Source organism: Mus musculus, chromosome 16 (genome assembly GCF_000001635.26).
Source record: "Mus musculus strain C57BL/6J chromosome 16, GRCm38.p6 C57BL/6J".
In the NCBI taxonomy this organism is placed as follows: Eukaryota; Metazoa; Chordata; class Mammalia; order Rodentia; family Muridae; genus Mus; species Mus musculus.
The window spans coordinates 93,360,616-93,371,134 of record NC_000082.6 but is presented as its reverse complement, the minus strand read 5'-3'; the positions used below and the strand labels follow the sequence as shown (position 1 = coordinate 93,371,134).

At 45.5% G+C, this 10,519-nt stretch overlaps 1 non-coding gene across 1 annotated transcript; it reads right to left on the bottom strand.

Annotated features, from left to right (window-relative positions):
* Positions 1–1,318: 1,318 nt before the first annotated feature.
* Positions 1,319–1,415, bottom strand: Mir802 (microRNA 802). The gene has a single exon (NR_030429.1). It is a non-coding gene; the product is annotated as a microRNA 802 (primary transcript).
* Between the last annotated feature and the right edge of the window lie 9,104 nt (positions 1,416–10,519).

Genomic DNA, 10,519 nt, shown 5'->3' with positions numbered 1-10,519 from the left:
TGGTGTGGTCTGGAGAAATAGGTTAAGTGGAAACTGTGCTTGCCACTCAAGCATGCAGGCTTTAGTGCAGATCCCCTGAACTTGTCCATGCCATGATAACCCCCCCCTATAATTCTAGTTCCCAGAAAGAAAAGACAGAGTCCTTGGAGCAAGCTGGATAGCCCTACTGATTAGCCCTGTGGTCAATGGAGAGACCCTGCCTTGAAGAATAAGGTAAAGAGAGGTCAAAGGAGACTCCCACACCAGCACTGGCCTCCACACACGTGTGCTCCCATGTGTACACACACCTGCACACCTGTGTGCATGCACACACAAATGAACATGTTTATATATACACAGAGACTCGGATAGTATGCACACTCGGATAGTAAGCAACAGTACGCGTCAGAAAGAGCTTGGGGTGGAGGGATGCGGACACTCACTCTCTTAAACACTTAGGACTCTGTCAGCTAAAAATGGTGTGCCGGGATGAGGAGTTAAAGTCATACTTGCAAATAAGTACACAATGAATCCTCTTTAATAAAATGGTATATTTGTCACGAAGCACAGAGCCCAAGTTGGAATAAATTGTAAAGTTGTCCCAGGCTACGGTTGCCTGCCTCAGAAGGAAATCTCAGTGAGGGAGCGCTCAGCCCAGACTGGCCTTGGACATGTCTGTGGGGGATTGTCTTAATTCTTGACTGGCACAACAACTGTATACGGGACACCACTCCTCGGACCTTCAAGCCTGTGTTCAGTGCTGTCTTTTTGAAGTCTGAGCCTATTACCTTTCTCTGACAGGTTCCTGACTGAATAGGTAGCGTGGTTTGCAGTAGGCCCTTGTAGAGGCTACAGTGTCAGTGCATGAGTACTCATATGTGCATGTTAGTGTGTGGACAGGCAAGCGTACGTGTGTGCACACATGCATTTGTGCATGTGGAGGTTAGAGGTCAACCTTGGGTATTATTCCTCAGGCTCTGTCCACTGCCTTTGAGATGGGGTCTTCGCTGGTCTAGAGCTTGCTGATTTAGCAAGGCTGGTCAGTCAGCCCCCAGGGATCTGTCCCCTCTCTCTCCAGTGCTTGGATCACATGTATGTCTTTTAATGTGGGTTCCAGGGACAGAGCTCAGGGCCTCAATGAGCACTTGCTGACTGGGCTCCCTGCCCAGCCTCCCCAAACACACTCAGCTTACCTCACCTCCACCGCCCCTGCCACCTCCCCCTTGCAGCTGGAGTTCCATTGGCTTACTATGTCAGAAGGCAGCGCTTATCCACGAGAAACGCCCTCCGAGGACACCCCAGGCACGTGCGAACAGCGTCCTCTCATCTTCCCTTTCGAGGTGAAGGCTATTAATTACACTGAGTGACAAAGACTCTCCGTGTTGTATGATTGACACAAGGATGAATCTTTGTTACTGATTGCAAATAATAGGACCGCAGTCGGTAGGTTATGTAGAGTCAGGTGGGGAGCCTGTGCTCACAACCAGGCCGTGGGCAGGCAGTATCCTCTTCCGTCTCTGCCTGAGCTAGCGGCTGCGGGAGACAGAGCAGGCATTATCTTGCCACATTCCTTCCCTAGAAAACAGCCTCTGTCCTACTTTGCTTGTTCGCTCCTGGCACGGGGACAACCTGTCTCTTTACATTAGTTTAGATCTGTAAAGAAACAGTCATTTAGAAGGAAAATAGTCGGAAAATTCGGGCAACGATCCATCTTTAAAGTCGTAGCTGAATGATTGCTTTCTTATTGTGTGACTCCAGGGCTGCAAAAATCCCCCGTGTCTGTACACATGTTTCTCTTTTCCTATCTTGGATTTGGGTTTTCCTTTTGCTTAAAACACAGGTATGTGCCAGAATGAGAACTGTTAAAAAGGGAAGGTTTTCAAGGACTCCTAAAAATAGGACCTGCTGCCAACCACACAGCCCCCCAGTATGTAAATGGTCAAAAGTGGAGCAATGGAAAGCATATGTTACCGACATTCCCCTTAGAAAAAACAAGAGTCTGAGCTTGGCCTCCCGGCCCTGGCACCCTTGAACCTGTGGTTTCCATTTAAGCCTTATCCCAAGTCTGCAGCAATCATTCTCGGCATAGCTGACTTCTATCTTTTAATCGAGGCTGTAAAAAGCTACCAGGAATAGTTTTATTCTCCAAATGGGAACGAGTTATTTCATCACATCAGGCTGGGATTTGACACAAACCTTTCAAATAATTATCAAGGCTCAAAGGGGATCAAACACACGCAGCGCCCAGGCCTAGGTGGCTGCCTTGTAGGCCCAGGGCAAAGGAGTGGGCTGGGAAGGTAGTCCAGGGCGGATGAAGTAAGAAGCTATTTTTTGTTTGCCTTCGGTGGCAATGAGGAGTCACCCCGTCTTCTTCCTGGAAATAGAGCTCAGAGTGTACATACATTCATTAAAGTCAAAGTGCTCAACGGTAGTGAGGTTTTGCTAGGAACTCCTTCTGTGGCTATCCTAGGATGGACTGTGTCCTCTAGTCTTACAATTTCGAAAAGGCATCCTATGAAAAACCCACAAGAGAGTTAGCCTCTCCAATGCTTCCTTTTGTTTTCTGAAGAAAAGCTTTTCTGACTAGCAGGACTTATATTACTCATCTTGTTGACAAAGGTCCACAAACCTGCCTAGAGAGTGCATCCTCGGAGTGGAGCGCTCCTGTGGGGCTGAAGTCCTGTCCCTTGTCCCCTGGAGACCTCTCCTCCTTCCAGCAGGCTGTGGAACAGAGCTGGTCCCCCAGAGAGATGTCTAATCTTTCAGCTGTGGAGCTATCTTGCTTTCCCAGTTCTGGTTAAATTTTGTCTTCCGTATCTTGGTATTTCCATGATAGGCCATGGAAAAAGAAACTTGGAGAATGTTTCCCCTTTGCTGTTAAAAGTTGTGACCTTTGCTCACATTTGCCAGAGAAAGTGCTTATAGCACCAATTAACATGAATTATTAACTCCCGGATTAATAATTGATTAGCAAGCTAAAGGCCCGGGGCACCTGCCACATCACACTATCGAGAGAGGAACCTACGAAACAATTTAGATACAATTAGAACAGTTCAGGCAGGGCTTGGCTTAAGTAATGACATTTTGGCTTTTTAAAGGATTGCTTATTTCTCCTCTACTGTCATGTGGCCGGAGAGTCAAAAGTCACAAATAATTCATAGACTGACTCATGTGGATGTTGCCTTTAAAATTTTCCTTTTACAAGTATCTCTGTACCTCTTTCACTGTATTAACCTCTGTCTGAAAGGGCTCATATGGATTCTGCTTCATGATTATCACTGGAACTAGTGTGTGTATGCACATGTGTGTGTCTGGCGTGGTGTGTGTGCACATGTGTATGGTATGTGCATGTTCATATGTGTGTGTGCAGCAGTGGTGAATCTCAGCTATTCCTCATGAACCTTGTAGCTGGTTTTATAAAGACAGAGTCCATCATTGGCCGTCTCTGCCTTCCCAGTACTGGGATACAAGCATGTGTACCCCACCGCACCCAGGGTTTTGACATGGGTTCTGAGCATGGAATGCAGTCGCTCATGCTTGCTGGGCGAGGACTTTACTGACCAAGCCTCCAGAACCAAGTCTACAAAGGCATTCTTTTAATGTGTCTTAATAACTTCAGAGGCCCCAGTGTATACTTTGCTGGACGGACCCAAGGACCATGGACGGAGCTGACTAAACTGCAGGCATTTCTTCACGGTTCTGGAGGCCAGAATCAGATTTGGTTACTTTTGGTCTGTGAGGGAGGGGTCAGCTATGGACCTCTGCCCATGGGTGATCTGCTCCTGGCCTCTCCTTCAGGCTCTCTTCAACCTTTTAAAAAGACCATTTTAAACATTTGTATTAATTGTTTCGGAATCTTATACAATGTATCTTGGTCATAGTCACTCCCCTCTCTCAGCTCCTCCCAGACCCACCCTTAGTTTCCCCCAGTTTCCAGTCAGCTCCCGACCCACAGCAGTATAGGACTTGTCAGAGGCTGTGGCTGAGGGTGGCAGTACCAGGGCGAACCTGGTGGGGAGGGTAGATGCTGAATTCCCCCATCACATGCCTGCCTCACTCATAGGACCCAGAAGCACCAAATGCCTGTCACTGCCAAACATCCACTGCAGCATTCCAAACACAGCTCTGTAGGGAGTTTGATTGTAGCCTCTGTGTGTGTGTGTGTGTGTGTGTGTGTGTGTGTGTGTGTGTGTGCATGCCTGCCGGTGCATGTACACATGTGCACATGAGTCTAAGGTCAGGATTTCAGCAGCATTGGTTCCATTGAGGGATAGGAGGAGGAACATGTTCCAGGCTTCACCCTTGGCTTCTGGAGCTGCTGCCAGTCTCACAGAGGGTTTGGCCCACAGTATAAGCCACTCCATTGCGTATGGTCCTTGGGTACATCCAACCAAGTACAAGCAGAGTCCTCTGAAGTTTTTATCATTTCCTGACAGACGTACCCTCCCTGTGACGTAAAGGCTGAGGCAGGTGAGCCTCTCCAGTCCCCTTTCTGTTTGTGGTGGAGGTAAGTCTCAAGGCTACAACCTTTGTGAGTTGTCCTTATGGCACCAAAGCCAAGAGGGACTGGTGAAGCCCAGCAGCCCCACCCAGGGACGAAGGTCATTGAGGAGCCATTTGTTACAGCAGGGACTTTCTGAGAAGAGGAATTAAACCACCTAATCCCATTTCCTCTGATGACAAGTAATGATCACGGGGCCCCAACTTCTGGAAAGTGTGATCCCTCAGCATGTTCCCACAGAGATAAACAAAGTTAAGGAAGAGGTTATAAATGGAGCCTGAGCCCGGAGGCCATGACTACGTGACTCAGGTTCTGCCCTTCTCTCTAAGCGGGTCCCCAGCCCTCCCTGATTCTGCCTCAGCAGCTCTGGAAGGCAGATGGTGGCAAAGCAAGGGTTTCTTCCCCTTTGTCCCTGAAGTGTTGTAGGAAGCTGTGATTAATGGATGCCAAAAAAAAAAAAAGTTTACAAAAAGTGCACTCCTGGGTAATGGCATTGCTTGGTGGCAGAATGTGTGCCTAGTGTGACTGAGGCCCTGGGTCTGAATCTTAGCATCAAACAGAAAAAGATGAAAAAAAAAAAAAAAGATCATTCTTGGGGGTTGACACCTGATTGCTATTTCCTTAGAAGAAAGGTTTTGTTTTTATTTCTGACATCTTTTATTGATGTCTGCTGATGACATAGCCTATGGAGTTTGGCCTACAGGTAGCTCAGTTTTATGTCTCACCTTGGCCTGTATTTAGGGAGAGTCATTCTCTGTAAAATGTCAGAGGAGTTTGTTTCCATTTATAAAGGCCCCTGAGCATCTCCTGTTGCCTCCTTCCCCGTTCTGGTGAATGTTGCTGCTTAAGACTCAGGAGTTAGAGCTCAGAACCAGACACACCCTCACAAGAGGTATTCTAGGTATTGTATAGTAGACAGTTGTGAGGTCCCTGGGTTGGGTCAGAGAGGAATGAGGTCAGAGGGCACACATTTGAGAGAGGTGGGAACCACTATCCCCAGTAGACTTATAGGGTTCAGGGGTAATAAGGTAAAATAAGACAAACTCCTTCACATCTCAAGTACTGAGGAAGCTGAAGTCACAATGAGTAAGGAGGGACACTGCCAAGGTTAAGGCCAGGCAGACTGGAGTTGGGGGACTATGAAGCCATCTGCCAAGCTCACTGCTTGGGCTCCTCAGTGTGGCTGATGATACAGAGATTCCTGGAAACCTGGCCCCTAAGGATGTATCTGCATTTCACACTCACATGTTTAGACCCGTGAGATAACATTTTCGAAGAGTCAGGAGGTGAGAGAGGATTTAAATTTCCTGCCTCTGTATACACTTACACAGGGCTGTAGGCAAGAGTTGCTTTGGGCTGTGGGGACATCAGATGGAGCTGTTACTGATGGGGGTTGAGTGGAGATCTCTCTGGTTGCTCTATGGAAGGCTGATGGTGGAAGGAGGATTCTGGAGGTCTGCTGTGTGTGGGGAGGGGGTTCCATCCATGCCCCAAATTTACTCAGTGGCTACAGGGTCTTGGGAAGTCACCCTCCCCAGTTTGTTTTCTTCTGCTCATGTTTAGCTTAAGAGACCATGATTGCTCTCAGGGTAAGTATGATCAGTGAACTTTGGAATAGTTTATAGGTGACTTTAAAAATAATTATTGTTTGGTATTTTAAAAGGAAGAAGACAGGAGCGGGGAGGAAAAGGTCAAGAACTCTTAAACACTATCTTGTTCCCCGCTGAGAGTTCTGAATTACTTCAGTGAAAATTTACTTCGACATGGAGATCTTTTAAAAATTATTTGGGTGAATTTTGGGCACTCTGGAAAACACAGGTAATATTCATTTTTTAAATGACATTTATTTTTATTTTCTGTGTTGCAGGAGTTATATCTGCATGTATGTCTGCATAGCATGTACCTTCCTGGTACCTCTGGAAGCCAAAAGAAGGCCTCAGCTATCCTGGAACTTGAGTTACAGATGGTTGTGAGCCACCACATAGGAATGTTGGGAACTGAACCTGGGTCCTCAGGAAGACTGGCCAGTGTTCTTAACTGCTGAGTCATCTCTCCAGCCTTGCACAGGTAGATCTTATAATCTGTTTCTCAAACACGGAGGATAGAGACACATTAACCACGCAATCGCCGACTTGACTTCTGTCTGACAAGCCAGGTTCCAATCCCGGGAGACTTAAGTCTTGGCGTTGGCTGCGTCCCTCCTCACAGTGTCGACATTCACTTTAAAACTGCAGAACTGTGCAATATGCTTTAACCACAAACCATCACAGTGCCTGGCAGAGCAGATGCTCCGGGAGAGGATGTCTTTGAAAGACTAAGACAAACATTAAATTAATCAGCCAATGATCTTGGGGGGGGGGGGCGGGAAATGGTCACTAATTTCAAATTTTTCATCTCTGGAAAAATCAATTATTATTCTGTTTATTTGTCACTGTTTCCAGCCATTTCACCGGATGACAGGGGTTCAAACGAGAGCATTGTTATAAAAGAGGTTAGGCATGCTGGATTCTGTCCCTGGACTTTCCACCTCACAGCTACCTGGGGTTTAGGAGACAGATTAACTGCTGTGGGGGCAAAGGCTGGGCTTGTGTTTCTTTGTTCTTCCCTCTGCTGATTGCTTTGGACTCTGTAAGATTTTGAATATTTAGTTAAGTACCAGTTAATGCCTGTTATTCCCTGGGCAGGATTTTGGAGGCATGTATATGAAGTGAATACTCTCCTGAAGCAAGTTGGGGCTTGGAACTTTTTTCCTTACCCCCCAAAGATCCTCAGAATGTTGCTTCACTCTCAGGTAAAGCTCTCCGAGATCAGAGAAGAAGATTAAAGACATTCTGCTGATATGTTTAATGGCCCCAGTAGCCCTGACTCATAGTCAAAGCTGTGTGCGAACATTGTTCCCCGCTCCGCTCTGCTCCCTGTTGGATGACTCTTGTCCTTTTGAAGTACTTGGTGATTTGGGGTTCCCATGACAGAGATCTAGGCAGGTTTAGCAATAATAGCCCCACACAGGCCGCTCTCCCATTTGGTTGCATGCATTTTTAATGTGTGCGATTATGCAAACCACAGTAAAATGTAAGGCTTATGTACATCCTTACATAAATTATTATAAAGTCACAGGCATTGTTCCATTATGTTCATTAACTGGGGATATTGTCTTTAAAGTATGTATGGAAAAATTACATGTATAAATATGTATCATATATAGCCTAATAGACAGTGTTAAGCAAGGCAGTCTGGGAAAATGTGAAGATAAATTTACTATAGACTGCATTCTGTAAGTATACCATATGGCAAGTACATTTGTATTGTAAAACATCTAGTATATCAGAAATAAATGATTTCTAAATGAAGCCTCAGATGATACATGCATTTGTAAATCCTTACTTCATTTAGATATTTACAAAGTCATACCTATTTACTATCACACATTTAAATAACACAGAATCTTATTTTTAAAATAGCAAAATAATTAAAAAAAAAAAAACAAAAACAAAAACCCAAACCAAACCCTTTCCTCCCTAGATTTTACCTTACAGGGGACACAAGTTTTAAACATGGGTGAGTTCTCTTCCTAGATTTGTTGTTTCCCGGACAGCACGGAGGCAGGCCCAGGTGTCAGCTGCTCTAGCATCCCTGTGATCAAACCCCTGAGAAGACTTATTTTGCCCATGGCTCCGGGGACTGTATTGTGTCCCATGGACTTGGGCAGGATGTCATGATGGTGGGAATAGTGGCAGAGAAGGATTTTAATCCCATAGTACACAGAAAAAAAAAAGGGCCAACTAAAAAGGGGACATAGTTAATGCTCTGAGACACCCCTCCCACCAGTGTTCTGCTCCTTCCAACTAGGTTCTACTCCCTGAAGTTTCTAGAATTTCACATAGTAGGACCACCAAATGGGGACAAGCATTAAACACATGAGGCTGAGAGGCTATCTTGTATTCATACCACAACAACATGCATATAAATGTATATGTGTATATGGACATATATGTATATGCTCATACACACATATAGTAGGTATCTTGTATCATTACTTTATTCTTCTAAATGATTTCAAATGATTCCTATTATCCCACATTATGAATGAGTTAGAATTTATTGCCCATTCATTTCTTGGTGGCATTTGCCAGTTGGTTGGATGCTCATTTTTGCATTATCCTTTAAACGGATTCCCAGTGGGTAAGAATCTGTGTTGGTGGGCATATTCACCTTGTAGGCGAGGTTCTGTGACTGGCCTTTGAAGCTTTCAATATAGAGGCATCAGGCAGGGCTGACTTGGACTGGGAAGTTTCTGGAAGCAGACTACAGTGAGCTTCTTTACCATCTAGAAGAGAGATGCTTGGGACTTGAACTAGGACTACTGTAGAGTTCAGCATACAAAGGAAAAGTTTGTTTTGGACTTCTGGTTTTGAGGGAATGGGCTCTGTGGAAGCCCATCATGGTTTTAGTGTTGGGTCCAGTAAACCTTTCCACAATGTGACCAGGGAGCAAATAAGAGAAAGAGGAAGAAACAGAGACCAGAGTTTTCTCAAGGACCTCTCCCAATGACCTATGAACCTCCCCTCAATGACCTATGAACCTCCCCAATGACCTATGAATCTCCCCAATGACCTATGAACCTCCCCAATGACCTATGAACCTCCCCCCAATGACCTGAGGGCATCCTGAGGGCAGATGCAGAACTGCACATCCAAGGCCAGCCTGGGGCTACAAAGTGAAATCCTGCTGAAGCAACAGTAATCAGTTATTAGAAATCTCCCATTCTAACAGCTCAGAAATCAGACGTGTAATTTCTTGTTCTTGGTGAGTCCCATGGTACACCAAGAAAGCAACAACACACATGCTTTGAGTTCAGTAAGAGAAGCTGAGACTGAACACTATATAGAAAGGCTCTACTTGTGAGTTTGATCAACTTTTTAAAATGTGTCGGATTATTTGGCAAATGCTGACGTGGCTTCAAGATGGAGTAGTGCCACGTCATGATCCGACAAGACTTCTCTGTGCTCTGCTTATGAAAAGATGAACCACAAACCAAGGTTTGGAGACTTTAGGCACATAACATTGCCAGGTAAATAGAATTGACTGGCCCTCTTGAGTGTCTATAACACCAAGGTCAGAAATCTTGTCAGCCAGCTAGCTACTTCTCTAAACCCCTCCAAATTTGTCAGACACACCTGGAGCAGTCTCACGCCTTCGATACTGAACCTTGTACTCCCAGTTGAACAGAGCCTGCAGATGTGGTGGCCTCACGGCAGCTGCTGTTCCATGCTTGTGTACCCACAGATCATAAGAATTAAAAATTTCAGCACTGAGTGGGGAAAGGCTCCAAACACCTCAGCCACAGCAGAGAGCAATAATGAGAACTGATGTTACTGAGGGAGGGAGAGCCACTTTGCTTTGAGGAGGTGGCCATTTTATATTACCCATGATCCCTTGCATTCACATGGGCAACACTAATGGGACTTAGTACGTTATTAAGAGACTTGAAGTCGGGAGGGAGATGGGGATGTTGTGGGGAGGGAGAGGAGAGTTGAAGATGGCCAAGATACATTCTAAACATGTTTTGAAAAGAAATCCCCCTTCCCACTAGATAAACGGATTTGGTAATGTGTTCTACCAAGCAGGGTTTCACCACATTGCTGTCTGGAAGGGTCATGTCTGTTTCATGCATGTGCACTGGTCAGGTCATGTTAGCCCATGGTCACTAGCTTTTCCAACCAGCCTTGTTCCTCCAGGGGAGGGTTCTGGAAATTCTGCATTTGAGGAGTCCAGATTTAAGAAGGCAAAAGTGCCCTAGTCATAATAGATTTATCTCCTCTAAGTTTATTATTTTGGGGACAGTGACACTGTCAGAAGATTGACAGCCCTCTGATTCCATTTGTCCCGTAACTGCGCATTGGTGACCAGCCAGCTTGGCAGTAAGTCGGCAATGTTTAATAAGATTGTGCCCTGTGATTGAAACAAATGCCTCTCCTTTTGTCATCAGAAGTGGGAGCGCTACGCATTTGTTTTAGTAATACACGAGCTGACATCATT